This window comes from Saccopteryx bilineata, chromosome 2, assembly GCF_036850765.1.
Source record: "Saccopteryx bilineata isolate mSacBil1 chromosome 2, mSacBil1_pri_phased_curated, whole genome shotgun sequence".
Taxonomy (NCBI): domain Eukaryota; kingdom Metazoa; phylum Chordata; class Mammalia; order Chiroptera; family Emballonuridae; genus Saccopteryx; species Saccopteryx bilineata.
Genome location: NC_089491.1, coordinates 73,797,245 through 73,819,933, shown reverse-complemented (window position 1 = coordinate 73,819,933; position 22,689 = coordinate 73,797,245).

The following is a 22,689-nucleotide window of genomic DNA, read 5'->3' as shown; positions in this document are numbered from 1 at the left end:
TCTTATTAGCGTTTGGAGGAAGGGGTAGCAAAATATCCTTTCTCTTTTGTTGGAATGATATACCATCTTATGCATTTTGCTTACCCTAGCATTACCTATATACTTTTCCTTCTGTAGTGAAAAACACTTAAACAAAGATAATTTCTTATTTACACCTGTATCCTCATACTGTACTAACACAGTATTAGAACTGTAAGACAATCTTAGTGAAGTAGAAAGAATGAAATAAATAAATGAAAAATGGAGTATGTAATATAATGTGTGGTAAACAGATTAATTCTCCAAATTTGTTCACCCTTCCCTATACTAATTTTCAGAGGTGTGCTGTTAAATGTTTAACAACTGGTTCTTGTTCTCAGAGCAAACAAACAACCTTCTAATTTTTAGCTCTTGCTTATTTGCATGATATAAATATATCTGCCATGACCAATATCAGACTACCAATATGACATCACTAAATTCAGAGCTGAGAAGTGATCAGCTCTCATGTGTCTGCACAAGCTGGCTCACCACTATCCCTGTTTTCTGCAATGTATCTTTATATTTTCTCACACTAGAAGAAAAGGTTGCTTCCTCATCACTGTAAGGTTGGGCTTGCTCATGTGCTTTGCTTTAGGAGATAGAATGCTATTAGACAAGTAAGTGCTTGATATGTTTTTGCTGTTTTATACTTATTTATCACCACCAAAACATGGCACTGGTCAAAAGAAGAAGGGAAATACAAGAAGCAAAAGCTATACCAATTACAGCAAAATCCAGTCTAAGTCAGCCAAAGCTCCACCAATCTAAAGCTGTAAGAGTAAGAAATCAATGTGTATAATGTTAACCACAAAGATTTTTGTGGTTGTTTGCTACACAGCAAAAACGGACTGATACAGTCTATAAGGAGAGTGAAAGTGTGAAGTAAGATAATTTGGAAAAGTATTATAGTAAGAGTCAAAATCCCAGGGCTCTATTCCTTATTCTGCTGCCACTTGTGTGTGTTTTTTCAAAAGTAAATTAATAATGGGGGTTATTGGTCTGGTCTACTTTGTGTTTCTCTTTTTTTATTATTATTAATTTTACTAGGTTGACATCAATAAATCAGGGTACATATGTTCAAAGAAAACATGTCAAGGTTATCTTGTCAATCAATTATGTTGCATACCCATCACCTAAAGTCAGATTGTCCTCCATCACCTTCTATCTAGTTTTCTTTGTGCCCCTCCCCCTCCCCCTTTTCCTCTCCATCCCCCCCCAAGCACCACACTCTTATCAATATCTCTTAGTCTCGTTTCTATGTCCCACCTACATATGGACTAATGCAGTTCTTGTTGTTTTTCTGATTTACGTATTTCACTTCATATAATGTTATCAAGATCCCACCATTTTATTGTAAATAATCCGATATCATTATTTCTTATGGCTGAGTAGTATTCCATAGTGTATATGTGCCACATCTTCTTTATCCAGTCTTCTATTGAAGGGCTTTTTGGTTGTTTCCATGTCTTGGCCACTGTGAACAATGCTGCAATGAACATGGGCTACAAGTGTCTTTACGTATCAATGTTTCTGAGTTTTTGGGGTATATACCCAGTAGAGGGATTGTTGGGTCATAAGGTAGTTCTATTTTCAGTTTTTTGAGGAACCACCATACTTCCTTCCATAATGGTTGTACTACATTGCATTCCTACCAACAGTGAATGAGGGTTCCTTTTTCTCCACAGCATCTCCAACATCTGCTATTACCTGTCTTGTTAATAATAGCTAATCTAACAGGTGTGAGGTGGTATCTCATTGCAGTTTTGATTTGCATTTCTCTAATAACTAAAGAAGATGAGCATCTTTTCATATATCTGTTGGCCATTTGTATTTCTTCCTGGGAGAAGTGTCTGTTCATGTCCTCTTTCCATTTTTTTATTGGATTGTTTATTTGTTTGTTGTTGAGTTTTATTAGTTCTTTGTATATTTTGGATATTAGGCCCTTATCTGAGCTGTTGCTTGAAAATATCATTTCCCATTTAGTTGGCTGTCTGTTTATTTTGTTGTCAGTTTTTCTCTCTTTTTTTTTAATAATTTTATTTTTTTAATGGAGCGACATCAATACATCAAGATACATATATTCAAAGATAACATGTCCAGGTTATCTTGTCGATCAATTATGTTGCATACCCATCACCCAAAGTCAGATTGTCCTCTGTCACTTTCTATCTAGTTTTCTTTGTGCCCCTCCCCCTCCACATTCCCCTCTCCCTATCCCCCCCCCCATAACCACCACACTCTTATCAATGACTCTTAGTCTCACTTTTATGTCTCACATACGTATGGAATAATGCAGTTCCTGGTTTTTTTTCTGATTTACTTATTTCTCTTCATATAATGTTATCCAGATCCCATCATTTTGCTGTAAATGATCTGATGTCATCATTTCTTATGGCTGAGTAGTATTCCATAGTGTATATGTGCCACATCATCTTTATCCAGTCTTTTATTGAAGGGCTTTTTGGTTGTTTCCATGTCCTGGCCACTGTGAACAATGCTGCAATAAACATGGGGCTGCATGTGTCTTTACGTATCAATGTTTCTGAGTTTTTGGGGTATATACTCAGTAGAGGGATTGCTGGGTCATAAGGTAGTTATATATTCAGTTTTTTGAGAAACCACCATATTTTCTTCCATATTGTAGTACTACTTTAAATTCCCACCAACAGTGAATGAGGGTTCCTTTTTCTCCACAGCATCTCCAACATCTGCTATTACCTGTCTTGTTAATAATAGCTAATCTAACAGGTGTGAGGTGGTATTTCATTGCAGTTTTGATTTGCATTTCTCTAATAACTAAAGAAGATGAGCATCTTTTCATATATCTGTTGGCTATTTGTATTTCTTCCTGGGAGAAGTGTCTGTTCATGTCCTCTTTCCATTTTTTTATTGGATTGTTTGTTTGTTTGTTGTTGAGTTTTATGAGTTCTTTGTATATTTTGGATATTAGGCCCTTATCTGAGCTGTTGTTTGAAAATATCACTTCCCATTTAATTGGCTGTCTGTTTATTTTGTTGTCAGTTTCTCTTGCTGAGCAAAGACTTCTTAGTCTGATGTCGTCCCATTCATTTATCTTTGCCTTCACTTCTCTTGCTTTTGGAGTCAAATTCATAAAATGCTCTTTATAGCCAAGGTCCATGAGTTTTAGTACTTATGTTTTCTTCTATGTAATTTATTATTTCAGGTCTTATATTTAGGTCTTTGATCCATTTTGAATTAATTTTGGTACAAGGGGACAAACTGCAGTCAAGTTTCATTCTTTTGCACGTGGCTATCCAGTTTTCCCAGCACCATTTATTGAAGAGGCTTTCTTTTCTCCATTGTGTGTTTTTGGCTCCTTTATCAAAGATGATTTGATGATATATATGTAGTTCTATTTCTGGGCTCTCTATTCTGTTCCATTGGTTCAAGTGTCTATTTTTTCTGCCAATACCATGCTGTTTTGATTGTCGTGGCTCTATAATATAGTTTGAAGTCAGGTATTGTAATGCCCCCAGCTTAATTCTTTTTCTTTAGGATTGCTTTGGCTATTTGGGGTTTTTTATAGTTCCATATAAATCTGATGATTTTTTGTTCCATTTTTTAAAAAAATGTCATTGGAATTTTGATGGGAATTGTATTAAATTTGTATATTGCTTTGGGTAATATGGCCATCTTGATTATATTTATTCTTCCTATCCAAGAGCAAGGAATATTCTTCCATCTCATTGTATCTTTCTTGATTTCCCTTAACAATGGTTTGTAGTTTTCATTATATAAGTCCTTTACATTCTTTGTTATGTTTATTCCTAGGTATTTTATTTTTTTTGTTGCAAACGTGAAGGGGATTATTTTTTTGAGCTCGTTCTCAAATGTTTCATTGTTGGCATATAGAAAGGCTATGGACTTTTGTATGTTAATTTTGTATCCTGCAACCTTACTGTATTGGCTTGTTTCTAGTAGTCTTTTTGTGGATTCTTTGGGGTTTTCGATGTATAGGATCATATCATCTGCAAAAGGTGATACCTTTACTTCTTCTTTTCCGATATGGATGCCTTTTATTTCTTTGTCTTGTCTGATTGCTCTGGCTAGAACCTCTAGCACCACATTAAATAAGAGTGGAGAGAGTGGACAACCCTGTCTTGTTTCTGATTTAAGGGGGAAAGCCTTCAGTTTTGTGCCATTTAATATGATGTTAGCTGATGGTTTATCATATATGACCTTTATCATGTTGAGATATTTTCCTTCTATACTCATTTAGTTGAGAGTCTTAAACATAAAATTGTGTTGTATTTTATCAAAAGCCTTTTCTGCATCTATTGATAAGATCATATGGTTTTTGTTCTTTGTTTTGTTGATATGGTGTATTACGTTAACCGTTTTATGTATGTTGAACCATCCTTGAGATCCTGGGATGAATCTCACTTGATCATGATGTATTATTTTTTTAATATGTTGTTGTATTCGATTTGCTAGTATTTTGTTTAGGAGTTTTGCATCTGTATTCATTAGAGATACTGGTCTGTAGTTTTCGTTTTTCTGTGCTGTCCTTGCCAGGTTTCCGTATGAGAGTTATGTTGGCCTCATAAAATGTGTTTGGAAGTATTGCTTCTTCTTCAATTTTTTGGAGAACTTTGAGTAAAATAGGAATCAAATCTTTGAATGTTTGATTGAATTTGCTAGTATAACTGTCTGGGCCTGGAATTTTATTTTTGGGGAGGTTTTTAATAGTTTTTTCTATTTCTTCCCTACTAATTGGTCTGTTTAGGCTTTCTGTTTCTTCTTGACTCAGTCTAGGAAGATTGTATTCTAGAAATTTATCCATTTCTTCTAGATTGTTGAATTTAGTGGCATAAAGTTTTTCATAGTATTCTCAATAATTCTTTGTATATCTATGATGTCCGTGGTGATTTCTCCTCTTTCATTTTGGATTTTGTTTATATGAGTTCTTTCTCTTTTTTCCTTGGTAAGTCTTGCCAAGGGTTTGTCAATTTTGTTGATCTTTTCAAAGAACCAGCTCCTTGTTCTAATTTTTTCTATAGTTTTTCTGTTCTCTAATTCATTTATTTCTGCTCTGATTTTTATTATTTCCTTTCTTCAGCTGGTTTTGGGTTGTCTTTGTTCTTCTTTTTCCAGTTCCTTAAGGTGTGAAGTTAAGTGGTTTATTTGGGCTCTATCTTGTTTGTTCATATATGCCTGAAGTGATATGAACTTTCCTCTTATCACTGCTTTTGCTGCATCCCATAGATTCTGATATGTCGTATTGTCATTTTCATTTGTCTGTATATATCTTTTGATCTCTGCGCTTATTTCTTCTTTGACCCATTCATTTTTTAAAAGTATGTTATTTAGTTACCACATTTTTTGGGACTTTTTTCCTCTTTTTTGCAGTTGAATTCTAGTTTCAAGGCTTTATGATCAGAAAATATGCTTGGTACAACTTCAATTTTTCTGAATTTGCTGATGTTGTTTTTGTGGCCCAACATAAGGTCTATTCTTGAGAATGTTCCATGTACACTAGAGAAAAATGTATACTCTGTCACTTTGGGATGAAATGTCCTGTAGATGTCTATCATATCCAGGTGCTCTAGTGTTTTGTTTAAGGCCAATATATCTTTATTGATTCTCTGTTTGGATGACTGATCTAGAGCCATCAGCGATGTATTGAGGACTCCAAGTATGATTGTATTTTTGTCATTTTTTGTTTTAAGGTCAATAAGTAGCTGTCTTATATATTTTGGTGCTCCTTGTTTTGGTGCATATATATTAAGAATTGTTATGTCTTCTTGATTCAGCATCCCCTTAATCATTATGAAATGACCATTTTTGTCTATGAGTACTTTTGTTGTCTTGTAGTCAGCATTGTCAGATATAAGTATTGCTATGCCTGCTTTTTTTTGGATGTTATTTGCTTGGAGTATTGTTTTCCAGCCTTTCACTTTGAATTTGTTTTTATCCTTGTTGCTTAGATGAGTTTTTTGTAGGCAGCATACAGTTGGATTTTCTTTTTTAATCCATTCTGCTACTCTGTTTCTTTGTATTGGTGAGTTTAATCCATTTATATTTAGTGTTATTATTGACACTTGTGAGTTCTCTATTGCCATTTTATAGATTGCTTTCTGTTAGTTTTTTGTCTTGTTTGATTCTTCTCTTTTGTTTTTTTCTTTTGTTTTTATTTGGTTTTATTCCATACATCTTTCCTCTGTTGCTATCTTTTTTAAATCATATGCTTCTGTGGTGGTTTTTTTTAATGGTTGTTACCATTAAGTAATGAAAAGAGTTTCTACCCTGTTCATTGTAGTGCACTATTTTGTGAGTACCTTTGCACTCCATCGTCCTTTGCTACTGTTAATCTTTGTCTTCTCCCCCCCCCCTTTTTTTTTTCTTGTTGTCACAGTTTAAATTTGGTTTTATTGTGTTCTTGGTGGAACTTTTACTTGTGGTTTGGTTTTGTTTTGTTCTTTTTATCTGGTTGGAAAACCCCCTTTAGTAATTCCTGGAGTGGGGGTTTTCTGATGATAAATTCCCTCATCTTTTCTGTATTTGTGAATGTTTTTATTTCTCCTTCATATTTGAAGGATAGCTTTGATGGGTATAGTATTCGTGGCTGAAACTTCCTCTCTTTCAGGACTTTAAATATTGGGGTCCACTCTCTTCTAGCTTCTAGAGTTTCTGTTGAGAAATCTGATGATAATCTAATGGGCCTTCCTTTATATGTTGTATTCTTCTTTTCCCTGGCTGCCTTGAGAATTTTTTCTTTGTTGTTGATTTTTGCCAATTTCCTTATGATGTGCCTTAGAGTAGGTTTGTTAGGGTTAAGAAAACTCGGAGTTCTATTTGCTTCTTGAATTTGAGGCTTTAGTTCTTTCCACAGGCTTGGGAAGTTCTCATCTATTATTTGTTTGAATATGTTCTCCATTCCATTTTCTCTCTCTTCTCCCTCTGATATACCTATCATTCTTATGTTATTCTTTTTGATGGAGTCAGACAATTCCTGTAGGGCTTTCTCATTTTTTTAAATTTTTGAGTCCCTTTCTTCTTCTCTCTGTTATGCCTCAAGTTGCTTGTATTCTATTTCACCAATCCTACCTTCTATCTGGCCTGTTCTATTAGCTAAGCTTGTTTCCTCATTTTTCAGCTTATGAATTGAGTTGTTCATCTCTGTTTGATTTGTTTTTATAGTTTCAATTTCCTTGGTGATATATTCTTTCTGTTCATTGAGTTGTTTTCTGAACTCCCTAAATTGCCTTTCTATGTTTTCTTTTATATCTCTGAGTATTTTTAGGATTTTTATTTTAAATTCTCTGTCATTTAGCTCCAAGGTTTTCAATATATTAAATTTTTTCTCCATAGATTTTTCCTCATCTATCTGTGCTCCCTCTCTGTCTTTTGTATCCATGATATTCAATTTCCTTTTCCTTAATGGCATCTTCGTGTTTAGTGTGGAACTTCTGGAGGCTCCAGGGATAGATTTTTCTGTCTCTGGTTGAAGATCTTGTTGAATTTTTGGGGAGATTTATCGGTATCACTCCTATGGCACCATTTCTCTGACATCCATGTTTTTTTTTTTTAATTAAGTAACCTAACCTCTTCCTACTTAATAGTGATATTCTGACCTACTCTATAACGATAGCATATTGGTGCTATTGTTGTCATTTAGAAACTTGGGAAGAATAAAGTCAATTTTATCTTTGAAACTTTTCATTTATTTATTTCTACAATTCATCTACATGTTGGTAAATGCTATGTTCATGAACTATACAGGTTATAAACAATTCAGTGTTCCTTGAACAATATATTTTTTCCAACCTCTTAATTTTCCATATAGTGGTATTTTCATTCTGATAATCTACTAAAATGTCTATAAATGGTTATGAGTTATTATTAATTAAATATTTAAGAATCCTTTCTCAGCTGTCAGTTGGCATGAACTTTTTCTTTGGTTGGCAGTTAACAATTTGGCTTTTTCTTTTTAAAAATTTTTGTATTTTTTCTGTGGAACTTCTTGAGCTTTTTAATTGTGGCTTCCCTTAATGGTTCTACTTTCCCTTGTTGTATGAAGCAACAAAGTTCAGTCCTCAGCTCGCTCTCTGCAGTTCTCTTTTAGTACTCTTTTTCAGACACTTTATTCACTATTACTGCTTAAACTTTATTTTCTCTTTCTGTGCCTCTGAAATCTGCATCTCTATCCCTGACCTCTCTAGTGCAAACTTCTAAAGAATGCTAAATATTTCCACTTAGCTACCTCAATAGCTATTGCTTCAAACCAATGCTAACTTAATTTAATTCATCTGTTTTTATTGAAAGTCACTTTTTTTAGTTTTTTCAGTGGCTCAATCATTCCCCAATTAAGACAAACTCTAAGATAATGTTGAGATATTAGTTGAGATTACGCCTTGAGATATTTTATTTTTCCCTGAATTTTCTATTATAATTTAGCTATAGTGCTCTTGAACTTTTCTAGTAAATATCAGTATACTAATGCTTTTCACTAATATTTACCTACCTTCTTAAGGAAAGTAGGGTTCTAGTTCTCTTCTATTTTGCAGCAAGACATAGCTTCATAACTTGCTTTGCTGTGTAGCATGAGCAGTAATGCCATGTACATAATACTTAGAGGTATAGCTTCCAACTAAGGATTGAAGCAATAAGCATAGATAGAGATCTATGCATTACAAGTGGTGATGCAGAAAAAATAGGTAGATCAAGATAAGAACCAAGATTCTTTTAAAAAGTTTTTTTCCATTGATTTGAGAAAGAGAGAGGGGAAGGGGTAGGAAGTAAGAAAGAGAGAAAGAAGCATCAACTCATTGTTTTACTTAGTTGTTCCATTGAATTGTGTACTCACTGGTTACCTCTCATACATGCCTTGATTGGGGTTGAGCCTATGGCCTCTGGTGTGCTGGATTGACACTTTATCCTTTGAACCACCCAGCCAGGGTCAAGAACCTGATAGCATTATCAACCCCTCATACACATTCTGGTTGGCCTATTACTGGATGTTTTTCTGAGTAAAACAAATCTACTCTTTATGGCCTTAATATTGATTAAAAACAGAAGTGTCTTTTTATCACACCTTAATTTTTTTAGGTTCAAAATAAAAAATTGCCTATTCTTTTGTGTACTAAGTGGTACAGTCCCATTTGAGCCCAAATAACAGTTAACATATTTTTCTTCTTTTAATATCCTGCTATATTATAGTACAATTAGATACTCCCCCCCCCACTTATTTTTTTCTAAAAGATATCAGAGTGAGAAATACTGTTTTAGGGAACAGATGCAAATATATTCTGACTATATTTTCTATTTCAGATTTATAGACTAAATCTCTTCCTATTGAAGTACCAAATTTTTAAAGATCTCCAATCCTCCCACCCCTAACCTCACCTTGAGCACAGCTTACCTTTCATCTAACAAACAGAATATAAGGTTATATTTTTCTAGTGAAGAGAAAGTTGGCTGGAATTATACTTATTTATTCCATTGAGATATCAAAACAAAAACAAAAACAGGCTCTGCCCTATTTAGTTAACAATGATATCAGAGTTGAAACAATTATTCACAGAATGAAGAAATCACCTGCAAGGCAATTTGTCAAAGTAGAGTATGACTTTGAGTTAGAGAAAATATTCGACTACGATGAATTACAGATGACAAGAGCTTAATAGATATATAAAGCAATTCTTTTTAGTTCAGAAAGTATCTTCATCTACTGCACTCTAATGCCTTGTGAATGTGGCTGATAAGGTTATCAGAAGTGCAAGACTGAAGTGTCGACTTTCTCTGAGGTCTACATTACCATTACGCTATAGATTATATTTTAGGATTCTGAAGGGAAATATATTATATAACCATTAAAAACCTCTTTCTGCATAATAGGCATATGCTGAAGGGTTATCATCAGATAAGAGTGTGTAATTGGAGAGATGTTTCAGAGGCTTCTACTGCCTCCTCAAGGTTATAAAGAAATGATACATATGTAACATGAATCTATGGATGTTTTCAGAGAAGCATTTCTTACTAAAACATTTTAAATGCCAACAAATACAAATATAAAACGTAAAATTTTTTATTCTATTCAAGACTTCAGAAAACAATATCACACTATTTTCAAAATCGTAATAATGTAAAGAACACACAACTTCTATAGCTTAAGTAATTGGAGTAAAATGAGTAATCTCAAATTATTTGAGATGAATCTCAAAACAATTCACCATTTTTCTCAGAGCGATTACTGTTTTTCAGTATTAAAACACTTTGTTCTCCATCAGGACTCAGAGATTCATATTTAAAGTCAATGCCTTCATTTATTCTACATTTTCCACAGGGTGAAGGTGATAGAGGTCTGGCAGATGGGAAACTCTTAGATGTTGGCTGGTCTTGGGAATAACTCACAAGTTAAATTTCTCAAGGAAAAAGAAAGAATGGTTTTTTTTATAGGAGGATTTAAAAGTAATGAGGAGTTCCCAAATTACTGGAAGAGATGCCAGCACCTGGTAGATTGAACTGATAGATTAAAAAAAGACAATCGTAACACCCCACAGTGATAATAATGAACACATGAACAAAGTTATTAATATTCATATGAATATGAGTTCATCTGATATGTAATGTCTGAAATGGAGGATTAAGAACAACAGATGTTAATTTAAAAAATTATGTTAATGACATTCAGAGCAAAAAGTTAATTGTTTTTATTATAAAAATGCTTCTTTAGCTTTAACCCAAATAACATATATTTAAAGTGGATGAGAAGTTTAAAAAAAATCTTGAATATAATCCAACCTAAACACAAATTCTTTTTAGTTACACTAACTGTTACTATAATTTTCTTTCTTTAATTATTGATTTCTTATATTTATTTTGGGGAGAAAATTGAAGAAGAACTGGAGGCTAGAACTGGGGGATAAGTAAATAAAAGTGAAGTGTTTCATACAATTCAGTAGATTGTTTTGAAAATCACCTTGGGATAGAATAAAAGGAGCTCAGATAAAAGTACATTTAATTCTTGAAACTGCTTTCAGTATGTGTTGGAGTCAGGAGACAGGGTTACATATCAGACAGTATGCTGTAGATGGATCAATATTCTGATGACTGGCTAAAGCTAAAGATTCAGGGAACCTGGTGTCAGATTTTTTTTTTTAAATATATATATATATTTTTTGTATTTTTCTGAAGCTAGAAACCGGGGGAGACAGTCAGACAGACTCCCGCATGCGCCCAACCGGGATCCACCCGGCACGCCCACCAGGGGGCGCCGCTCTGCCCACCAGGGGGCGATGCTCTACCCCTCCGGGGTGTCGCTCTGCTGCGACCAGAGCCACTGTAGCGCCTGGGGCAGAGGCCAAGGAGCCATCCCCAGGGCCTGGGCCATCTTTGCTCCAATGGAACCTCGGCTGCGGGAGGGGAAGAGAGAGACAGAGAGGAAGGAGAGGGGGAGGGGTGGAGAAGCAAATGGGCGCTTCTCCTGTGTGCCCTGGCCGGGAATCGAACCAACCCAGGACTTCCACACGCCAAGCCGACGCTCTACCACTGAGCCAACCGGCCAGGGCCGAACCTGGTGTCAGATTTTGGCCCCATTATTTATTAGCCTTTGGACTATTTCCTTAACCTCTTGAAGCCTCAATTTCTTCATCTGTCAAAATGAGGACACTGAACATAGTCATTTTCTAAAGTTGTTGGAGTTAAGTGAGATACTGGATGTAATATACTTAGCAGGATTTCTAGAAAAAGCTTATGAAAAGTTGTGCTGGCAATGAAAGACTCACAATGAATAGGACTAAGCCTTTATTTAATGGTTTTATTTATATATTATTCTTTCTTACCTGAGAAATAGATACTTAGACTTGCACGATCCCTCCCATTCTTTAGATGTGAACTGTTCTGTTAGTGGAATAACACTACAGACTAAAAATCTTTTTAAGCCCAAATAACACCCATCAACTCACGATAGGTCTGCTTTTAGAACAACAGGACATTTCGTTTCTTCTCCACTTACTACTTTTTCCTGTCTTCAAAGACTGTACCTTTCCCCCTTAATTTTCATACTTTTATATAAATTGAGCAAATTTCTTTAATCACGTCTGTAGATTTATACTAGGCAATATAGTTAGTATTCACTAAATACATGTACCTATTGAGCATTTGAAATATAGCTAGTTCCTTTTGAGATGTCCTGTAGCATAAGAAACACACAAGATTCCAGGCTTAGTATAAAAACCAGAATCTAAAATTCTCAATAACTTTTTAATACTGATTGTGTTTGAAAAAATATTTTTGATATATTGGGTTAAATAAAATATACTATTAAATTAATTTTGTTTCATTTTACTTTTTCTTAGTGTGGCTACTAGAAAATTTATAGTTTCATATATGTCTCATAGTTGTGGCTCTTATATATTGGATATCACTACTTTAGATAGAATAGTTGTAGAATCGAAGTGATAGAAGGTAGAGTTTTTCAGAAAAGAAAGGAAGATATTAAATGAATTAAAAAAATATAGGCTATATTATTTGAGACAAAAGTATTTATTGAATATATATTTGTTACACTTTTCAAAACAGCACAAACTCATAAATTCTTCAGAATGCAGGGTGGGGCAAAAGTAGATTTACAGCTGTTGTATGGCACAAAATACAATAATAAATAATAATACAAAAACAACCTCTATGTTTTGCATACTCACAACTGTAAACCTACTTTTACCACACTCTGTATATGTTCATGAACTAAAATGAAACACACATTATATGATAATCATGTAGTCCTAAGTGAACACTATTTTTGCAGCTGCCCACCCTCCTGCCTGTCTTCTCCATGAGGCAAGTGAGACTCTCAGTCTGTTGGCACAATTCCTTGAAATCTAGAAGCTTAGAAAATTTATCCTTACCCCTGAAAAGTCCTTTTGAAGATTGGTTGAAATTTCTTCAACTGAAAGCCTATTTTTCTGTACCATAAGCTGCAGGTAAATTATAGTAACAAGAAAAAAAAATAACTCCCTTTTCATAGATTTCTGAAGACAAACTGGATATTTCAAAGTAGAAAATATCTCAAAGCCTAGAGAGATTTAAAGTAATCTTATTAGTGCTCTTCTAGACAGAAGTCTACTATGTAGCTGCAAGTATATCACAGAAATTAAAGGGAGGAAAGCCACCATATAGCACTGTTAAATGCGTTTACTTTAATTTAGTTTAGTTCTGATTTTTACAAGGCCATAAACTGCACTTGACCAATGTTTGCTAAATTATGTTCCATTGTGGTTCCCTAAAGTGCAACAAAGTCTTCAGCTCAACATCTATATTTCCTTGAAATTTCTTCTAACCTAAACTTCTCAAATAAATATATCCTATATTTGCTTCTTAAAAGCACAAATAAACACAATATATAAATTATTTGGAACATTTTATCCTCAATATCTGAAGTAATTATTTTGGATTAACTTTTTACCAATGAACATTCATGAACCACCAATATATATAAACGCATTAATCTAGGAATTTCTTTAAGAAAATTGTTATTTTTAAATGGAAAATACATTAGTCAAAATACCATAAGTCAAATTTTTCTCAGCCTTGGCCCATCTGATATTTTGAACTGAATAAGTACTTTTTTTAAAAAAAATTAAATTTATTGTGTTTACATGGATTCAAGTGTCCCACTGTATATAACTCCCTCACTCCCCACCCCTGTGTTCCTTTTTATACCTGCTTTGCCCCCCTCCCCCTAGTGCCCTCCTCTCTTCCCTCTAGGACTTGCTGTGCTGTTTTCTGTATCTCTATGTTATGTATATAGTTTCACTAAACCCTTTACCTTCTTTGATCCCATCAGCTGGATAATTCTTAATTCTGTGGCTGTCCTGTGCATTGTACAATATTCAGCAATAGTCCCTTGCCTCTTCTTGCTACATGCCAGAAACATACCGCCCCTACCCCATGAAAGCCACAAGTATCTCCAGAGGGTGCCAATGTAGGCATTTTTGTCCCTGGTTGAGAACTACAGGTTTAGGTTTTGTTACTGTTAGAAAAAGAAAGCTCAAAGAATGAATACAGCAAAATAACCTATATTCAATGTAGGAACTCTCAGCTCATGATATTCTCTCAGAGAACAGTGCTGCCTCTACATGTTTCCACAAAAACTGAGGCAATAAAAGTCAAGAATTACTTGCTGGCTCTTACTTACTGCTCTGCCAAGAACTAACCTTCTGCTCACATTTTCTTAATCAAGACAAAATATGTGAGAGTGCTTAATGTCTAAGAGTCAGGCAGGTTCCACCCTCATCTGAACCAGGAAGGGAATGAAATGAGATATTTGTAAATAGCTCTAATGATCACTATTAGAAGTTTAGGAATGTGAAGAGAAGATAGAATAAAAAGTATTGTTTGAAAAAGACAACTATGAGAGAAGAAGCATAATTCTAGGGAGAAGAAACAGTAATTGATGAAGAATAATCATTGTGGACAATGATTTATGACATTTTCCTATAAAGTACTCTGGGTCTGAAAGTTAGACCTCCAAGGTTGTGGTTACAAATATATTTGAATATTTATATATTTTTATATTTAATTTTTATATGTCCCAAATCAATTACAGTATAAAATGTACAGTATTGAGTGTTTACTAAGTAGCAATTTTTTTTTACTTTTTTTAATTAAATTTAATGCAGTGCAATTGATAAATCAGGGTACATATGTTGAGAGAAAATATCTCTAGATTATTTTGACATTTGATTGTGCTGTATACCCCTCCCCCAAAGGTAAATTGTCTTCTGCCACCTTCTATATGGTTTTGTTTGTGCCCCTCCCCTCCCCTAACCCCTCTCTCCTTCTTCACCCCCTCCCCCCTCCCCCAACCCCCCCGCCCCTGTTGCCATCACCTTCTTGTTCATGTCTCTGAGTCTCATTTTTATGTCCCTTCTATGTATGGATTCATCTTAGTTTTTTTTCTGATTTACTTATTTCACTCAGTATAATGTTGTCAAGGTCCATCCATGTTATTGTAAGTGATCCGATGTCATCATTTCCTATGGCTGAGTAGTATTCCATAGTATATATGTACCAAAGCTTTTTAATCCACTCGTCCTCTGACGGAACTTGGGCTGTTTCCAGATCTTCGCTATTGTGAACAATGCTGCCACAAACATGCAGGTGCATTTCTCCTTTTCGAGCCGTTCTATGGTGTCCTTGGGGTATATTCCTAAAAGTGGGATAGCTGGGTCAAAAGGCAGTGTGATTTTCAGTTTTTTGAGGAATCTCCATACTGTTTTCCACAGTGGCTGCACCAGTCTGAATTCCCACCAGCAGTGCAGGAGGGTTCCCTTTTCTCCACATCCTCGCCAGCACTTATTCTGTGTTGTTTTGTTGATAAGCGCCATTCTGACTGGTGTGAGGTGACATCTCATTGTGGTTTTAATTTGCATTTCTCTAATGATTAGTGATGTTGAGCATTTTTTCATATGCCTATTGGCCATCTGTAAGTCCTCTTTGGAGAAGTGTCTATTCATCTCTTTTGCCCATTTTTGGATTGGGTTGTTTGTCTTCCTGGTGTTGAGTTTTGCAAGTTCTTTATAAATTTTGGTTATTAACCCCTTATCAGACGTATTGTCAAATATGTTCTCCCATTAGTAGTTTGTCTTTTTATTCTGTTCTTGTTGTCTTTAGCTGTGCAAAAGCTTTTTAGTTTGATATAGTCCCATTTGTTATTCCTGTCTTTTATTTCACTTCCCCGTGGAAATAAATCAGCAAATATATTGCTCCGAGAGATGTTGGAGAGCTTACTGCCTATGTTTTCTTCTAAGATGCTTATGGTTTCACGGCCTACATTTAAGTCTTTTATCCATTTTGAGTTTATTTTTGTGAGTGCTGTAAGCTGGTGATCTAGTTTCATTTTTCTGCAGGTAGCTGTCCAATTTTCCCAACACCATTTGTTAAAGAGGCTGTCTTTACTCCATTGTATTTCCTTACCTCCTTTGTCAAATATCAGTTGTCCATAGAACTCTGGGTTTATTTCTGGGTTCTCTGTTCTGTTCCATTGATCTATATGCCTGTTCTTATGCCAGTACCAGGCTGTTTTGAGTACAAGGGCCTTGTAGTATAACTTGATATCAGGAAGTGTGATACCTCCCACTTTATTCTTCTTTTTTAAGGTTGCTGAGGCTATTCGTGTCCTCTTTCGGTTCCATATAAATTTTTGGAATATGTGTTCTATATCTTTGAAGTATGTCATTGGTATTTTAATTGGTATTGCATTGAATTTATAGATTACTTTGGGTAATATAGACATTTTAATGATGTTTATTCTTCCTTACCATGAGCACGGTATATGCTTCCACTTGTTTGTATCTTCCTTGATTTCTTTTATCAATGCTTTGTAATTTTCCGAGTACAAGTCTTTAGTCTCCTTGGTTAAGTTTACTCCTAGGTACTTTATTTTTTTGGTTGTAATTGTGAAGGGGATTGTTTCCTTAATTTCTCTTTCTGACTGTTCATTGTTGGTGTATAAAAATGCTTCTGATTTCTGAGTATTGATTTTATATCCTGCCACTTTGCTGAACTTATTTATCAGGTCCAGTAGTTTTTTGACTGAGACTTTAGGGTTTTCTATATGCAATATCATATCATCTGCAAATAATGATAGTTTTACTTCTTCTTTTCCAACTTGAATGCCTTTTATTTCTTCTTCTTGTCTACTTGCTGTGGCTAGGACTTCCAGGATTATGTTAAATAAGAGTGGTGAAAGGGGGCACCCCTGCCTTGTTCCTGATCTTAAGGGTATTATTGCTTTTAATTTTTTCCCATTGAGTATGATGTTGGCTGTGGGTTTCTCATAGATGGCTTTTTTCATGTTGAGGTATGTTCCCTGTATTCCCACTTTGCTGAGAGTTTTGATCATGAATGGGTGCTGGATTTTATCAAATGCTTTTTCTGCATCTACTGAAATTATCATATGGTTTTCCTCCTTCTTTTTGTTTATGTGATGAATCACATTGATCGATTTACGAATATTGTACCAGCCTTGCCTCCCCAGAATAAATCCCACTTGATCATGGTGTATGATTTTTTCCATATATTGTTGGATCCGGTTTGCTAATATTTTGTTGAGGATTTCAGCATCTATATTCATCAGAGATATTGGCCTATAATTTTCTTTCTTTGTGTTGTCTTTGCCTGGTTTTGGAATCAGAATTATGCTTGCCTCATAAAAGGAGCTTGGAAGTCTTCCTTCCTCTTGAATTTTTTGAAATAGTTTGAGAAGGATAGGAGTTAGTTCTTCTTTGAATATTTGGTAGAATTCTGTTGTGAAGCCATCGGGCCCCGGAGTTTTCTTTGTTGGGAGTTTTTTGATAACTGTTTCAATCTCCTTTGTTGTAATCGGTCTGTTTAGGTTTTCTGATTCTTCCAGATTGATTTTTGGAAGATTGTATGTTTCAAGGAATTTGTCCATTTCATCTAGGTTGTCTAGTTTTTTGGCATACAGTTCTTCATAGTATTTTCTTATAATATTTTGTATTTCTGTTATGTCAATTGTTATATCTCCTCTCTCATTTCTAATTTTATTTATTTAAGTCCTCTCTCTCTTTTTCTTGGTGAGTCTAGTTAAAGGTTCATCGATCTTGTTTACCTTTTCAAAGAACCAGCTCCTAGTTTCATTGATCTTCTGTATTGTTTTTTTAGCCTCTATGTCATTTATTTCTGCTCTGATCTTTATTATTTCCTTCCTTCTACTACATTTGGGCTTTACTTGCTGTTCTTTTTCTAATTCTTTTAGATGCATGGTTAAGTTGTTTATTTGAGCTTTTTCTAGCTTCTGAAAGTGTGCCTGTAGTGCTATGAACTTCCCTCTCAGCACTGCTTTCGCTGTGTCCCATAAATTTTGAGTTGTTGTATGCTCATTGTCATTCGTTTCTAGGAATTTTTTTATTTTTTCTTTGATCTAATTCTTAATCCATTCATTATTTAACACCCTGCTATTTAGTTTCCATGTGTTTGAGAATTTTTGAGCTTTTCTGCTGTGATTCATTTCTAGTTTCATGCCGTTGTGATCGGAGAAAGTGCTTGATATGATTTCAGTCTTCTTAAATTTGTTGAGAGCTCTTTTGTGCCCTAACATGTGGTCTATCCTAGAGAATGTACCATGAGCACTTGAAAAGAATGTATATTCTGTTGCTTTAGGGTGAAAGGTTCTGAAGATATCTGTTAAATTGAGTTGATCTAGTGTTTCCAATAAGTCTGCTGTTTCTTTGTTAATTTTCTTTCTTGAGGATCTATCTAGTGATGTTAGTGGGATATTGAAATCCCCTACTATTATAGTATTGCTGTTGATCTCGCCCTTTAAATCCATCAAAGTCTGTTTTATAAATTTGGGTGCTCCTATATTAGGTGCATAGATATTTATAATAGTTATATCTTCCTGTTGGATTACTCCCTTTATCATTATGTAGTGGCCTTCTTTATCTCTTACTATATCCTTTGTTTTAAAGTCCAATTTGTCTGATATAAGTATTGCTACCCAAGCTTTTTTTTCATTTCCATTTGCATGAAATGTTTTTTTTCATCCTTTTACCTTCAATCTATGTGTGTCTTTTGTTCTAAGGTGTGTCTCTTGTAGACAACATATGTATGGGTCCTGTTTTCTTTTTTTTTTTAATTTTTTTTTATTTTTTATTTTTTTTTATTTTTTTTTTTTAATAAATTTTTATTAATGGTAATGGGATGACATTAATAAATCAGGGTACATATATTCAAAGAAAACATGTCTAGGTTATTTTGTCATCAAATTATGTTGCAAACCCCTCGCCCAAAGTCAGATTGTCCTCCGTCACCCTCTATCTAGTTCTCTGTGCCCCTCCCCCTCCCCCTAACTCTCCCTCCCTCCCTCCCATGTCCTCCCTCCCCCCCCACCCTTGGTAACCACCACACTCTTGTCCATGTCTCTTAGTCTCATTTTTATGTTCCACCAATGTATGGAATCATGTAGTTCTTGTTTTTTTCTGCTTTGCTTATTTCACTCCTTATAATGTTATCAAGATCCCACCATTTTGCTGTAAATGATCTGATGTCATCATTTCTTATGGCTGAGTAGTATTCCATAGTGTATATGTGCCACATCTTCTTTATCCAGTCTTCTATTGAAGGGCTTTTTGGTTGTTTCCATGTCTTGGCCACTGTGAACAGTGCTGCAATGAACATGGGGCTACATGTGTCTTCACGTATCAATGTTTCTGAGGTTTTGGGGTATATACCCAGTAGAGGGATTGCTGGGTCATAAGGTAGTTCTATTTGCAGTTTTTTGAGGAACCACCATACTTTCCTCCATAATGGTTGTACTACTTTACAGTCCCACCAACAGTGAATGAGGGTTCCTTTTTCTCCACAGCCTCTCCAACATTTGCTATTACCCGTCTTTTTGATAATAGCTAATCTAACAGGGGTGAGGTGGTATCTCATTGTAGTTTTGATTTGCATTTCTCTAATAACTAATGAAGCTGAGCATCTTTTCATATATCTGTTGGCCATTTGTATCTCTTCCTGGGAGAAGTGTCTGTTCATGTCCTCTTCCCATTTTTTTATTGGATTGCTTGTTTGTTTGTTGTTGAGTTTTATGAGTTCTTTGTAAATTTTGGATATTAGGCCCTTATCTGAGCTGTCGTTTGAAAATATCAGTTCCCATATAGTTGGTTGTCTGTTTATTTTGATATCAGTTTCTCTTGCTGAGCAAAAACTTTTAATTCTGATGTAGTCCCATTCATTTATCTTTGCCTTCACTTCTCTTGCCATTGGAGTCAAGTTCATAAAATGTTCTTTAAAACCCAGGTCCATGATTTTAGTACCTATGTCTTCTTCTATGTACTTTATTGTTTCAGGTCTTATATTTAGGTCTTAGATCCATTTTGAATTAATTTTAGTACACGGGGACAGGCTGTAGTCGAGTTTCATTCTTTTGCATGTGGCTTTCCAGTTTTCCCAACACCATTTGTTGAAGAGGCTTTCTTTTCTCCATTGTGTGTTGTTGGCCCCTTTATCAAAGATTATTTGACCATATATATGTGGTTTTATTTCTGGGCTTTCTATTCTGTTCCATTGGTCTGAGTGTCTATTTTTCTGCCAATACCATGCTGTTTTAATTATCGTGGCCCTATAATATAGTTTAAAGTCAGGTATTGTAATGCCCCCAGCTTCATTCTTTTTCCTTAGGATTGTTTTGGCTATTCGGGGTTTTTTATAGTTCCATATAAATCTGATGATTTTTTGTTCCATTTCTTTAAAAAATCTCATAGGGATTTTGATGGGAATTGCATTAAATTTGTATATTGCTTTGGGTAATATGGCCATTTTGATTATATTTATTCTTCCTATCCAAGAACAAGGAATATTTTTCCATCTCATTGTATCTTTTTCGATTTCCCTTAACAATGCTTTGTAATTTTCATTATATAGGTCCTTTACGTTCTTTGTTATGTTTATTCCTAGGTATTTTATTTTTTTTGTTGCAATCGTGAAGGGGATTATTTTTTTGAGTTCGTTTTCTAATATTTCATTGTTGGCATATAGAAAGGCTATGGACTTTTGTATGTTAATTTTGTATCCTGCGACCTTACTGTATTGGTTTATTGTTTCTAATAATCTTTTTGTGGAGTCCTTCGGGTTTTCGATGTATAGGATCATATCATCAGCAAAAAGTGATAGCTTTACTTCTTCTTTTCCGATATGGATGCCTTTTATTTCTTTGTCTTGTCTGATTGCTCTGGCCAGAACTTCTAGCACCACGTTGAATAAGAGTGGAGAGAGTGGACAACCCTGTCTTGTTCCTGATTTAAGGTAGAAAGTCCTCAGTTTTATGCCGTTTAATAGGATGTTGGCTGATGGTTTATCATATATGGCCTTTATCATGTTGAGATATTTTCCTTCTATACCCATTTTGTTGAGAGTCTTAAACATAAAATTGTGTTGTATTTTATCAAAAGCCTTTTCTGCATCTATTGATAAGATCATGTGGTTTTTGTTCTTTGTTTTGTTGATATGGTGTATTACGTTAACCGTTTTGCGTATGTTGAACCATCCTTGAGATTCTGGGATGAATCCCACTTGATCATGATGTATTATTTTTTTAATATGTTGTTGTATTCGGTTTGCCAGTATTTTGTTTAGTATTTTAGCATCTGTATTCATTAGAGATATTGGTCTGTAGTTTTCTTTCTTTGTGCCATCCTTGCCAGGTTTTGGTATGAGGGTTATGTTGGCCTCATAAAATGTGTTTGGAAGTATTGCTTCTTCTTCAATTTTTTGGAAGACTTTGAGTAGAATAGGAACCAAGTCTTCTTTGAATGTTTGATAGAATTCACTAGTATAACCGTCTGGGCCTGGACTTTTATTTTTGGGGAGATTTTTAATAGTTTTTTCTATTTCCTCCTTGCTGATTGGTCTGTTTAGGCTTTCTGCTTCTTCATGACTCAGTCTAGGAAGGTTGTATTGTTCTAGGAATTTATCCATTTCTTCTAGGTTGTTGTATTTGGTGGCATATAATTTTTCATAGTATTCTACAATAATTCTTTGTATTTCTATGATGTCTGTGGTGATCTCTCCTCTTTCATTTTGGATTTTATTTATTTGAGTCCTGTGTCTTTTTTCCTTGGTGAGTCTTGCCAAGGGTTTGTCAATTTTGTTGATCTTTTCAAAGAACCAGCTCCTTGTTTTATTGATTTTTTCTATAGTTTTTCTGTTCTCTATTTCATTTATTTCTGCTCTGATTTTTATTATCTCCTTTCTTCGGCTGGTTTTGGGTTGTCTTTGTTCTTCTTTTTCTAGTTCCTTAAGGTGTGAAGTTAAGTGGTTTACTTCGGCTCTCTCTTGTTTGTTCATATAGGCCTGAAGTGATATGAACTTTCCTCTTATTACTGCTTTTGCTGCATCCCAGAGATTCTGATATGTCGTATTTTCATTTTCATTTGTCTGTATATATCTTTTGATCTCTGCACTTATTTCTTCTTTGACCCATTCATTTTTTAGAAGTATGTTGTTTAGTTTCCAAATTTTTGTGGGTTTTTCCCCCTCTTTTTTGCAGTTGAATTCTAGTTTCAGGGCTTTTTGATCAGAAAATATGCTTGGTACAATTTCAATTTTTCTAAATTTGCTGGTATTGTCTTTGTGGCCCAACATATGGTCAATTCTTGAGAATGTTCCATGTACACTGGAGAAAAATGTATACTCTGTCGCTTTGGGATGAAGTGTCCTGTAGATGTCTATCATATCCAGGTGTTCTAGTATTTCGTTTAAGGCCACTATATCTTTATTGATTCTCTGTTTGGATGACCGATCTAGAGCCGTCAGCGGTGTATTGAGGTCTCCAAGTATGATTGTATTTTTGTTAGTTTTTGTTTTAAGGTCAATAAGTAGCTGTCTTATATATTTTGGTGCTCCTTGGTTTGGTGCATATATATTAAGGATTGTTATGTCTTCTTGATTCAACTTCCCCTTAATCATTATGAAATGACCATTTTTGTCTCTGAGTACTTTTTCTGTCTTGTAGTCAGCATTATTAGATATGAGTATTGCTACGCCTGCTTTTTTTTGGGTGTTGTTTGCTTGGAGTATTGTTTTCCAGCCTTTCACTTTGAATTTGTTTTTATCCTTGTTGCTTAGATGTGTTTCTTGTAGGCAGCATATAGTTGGATTTTCTTTTTTAATCCATTCTGC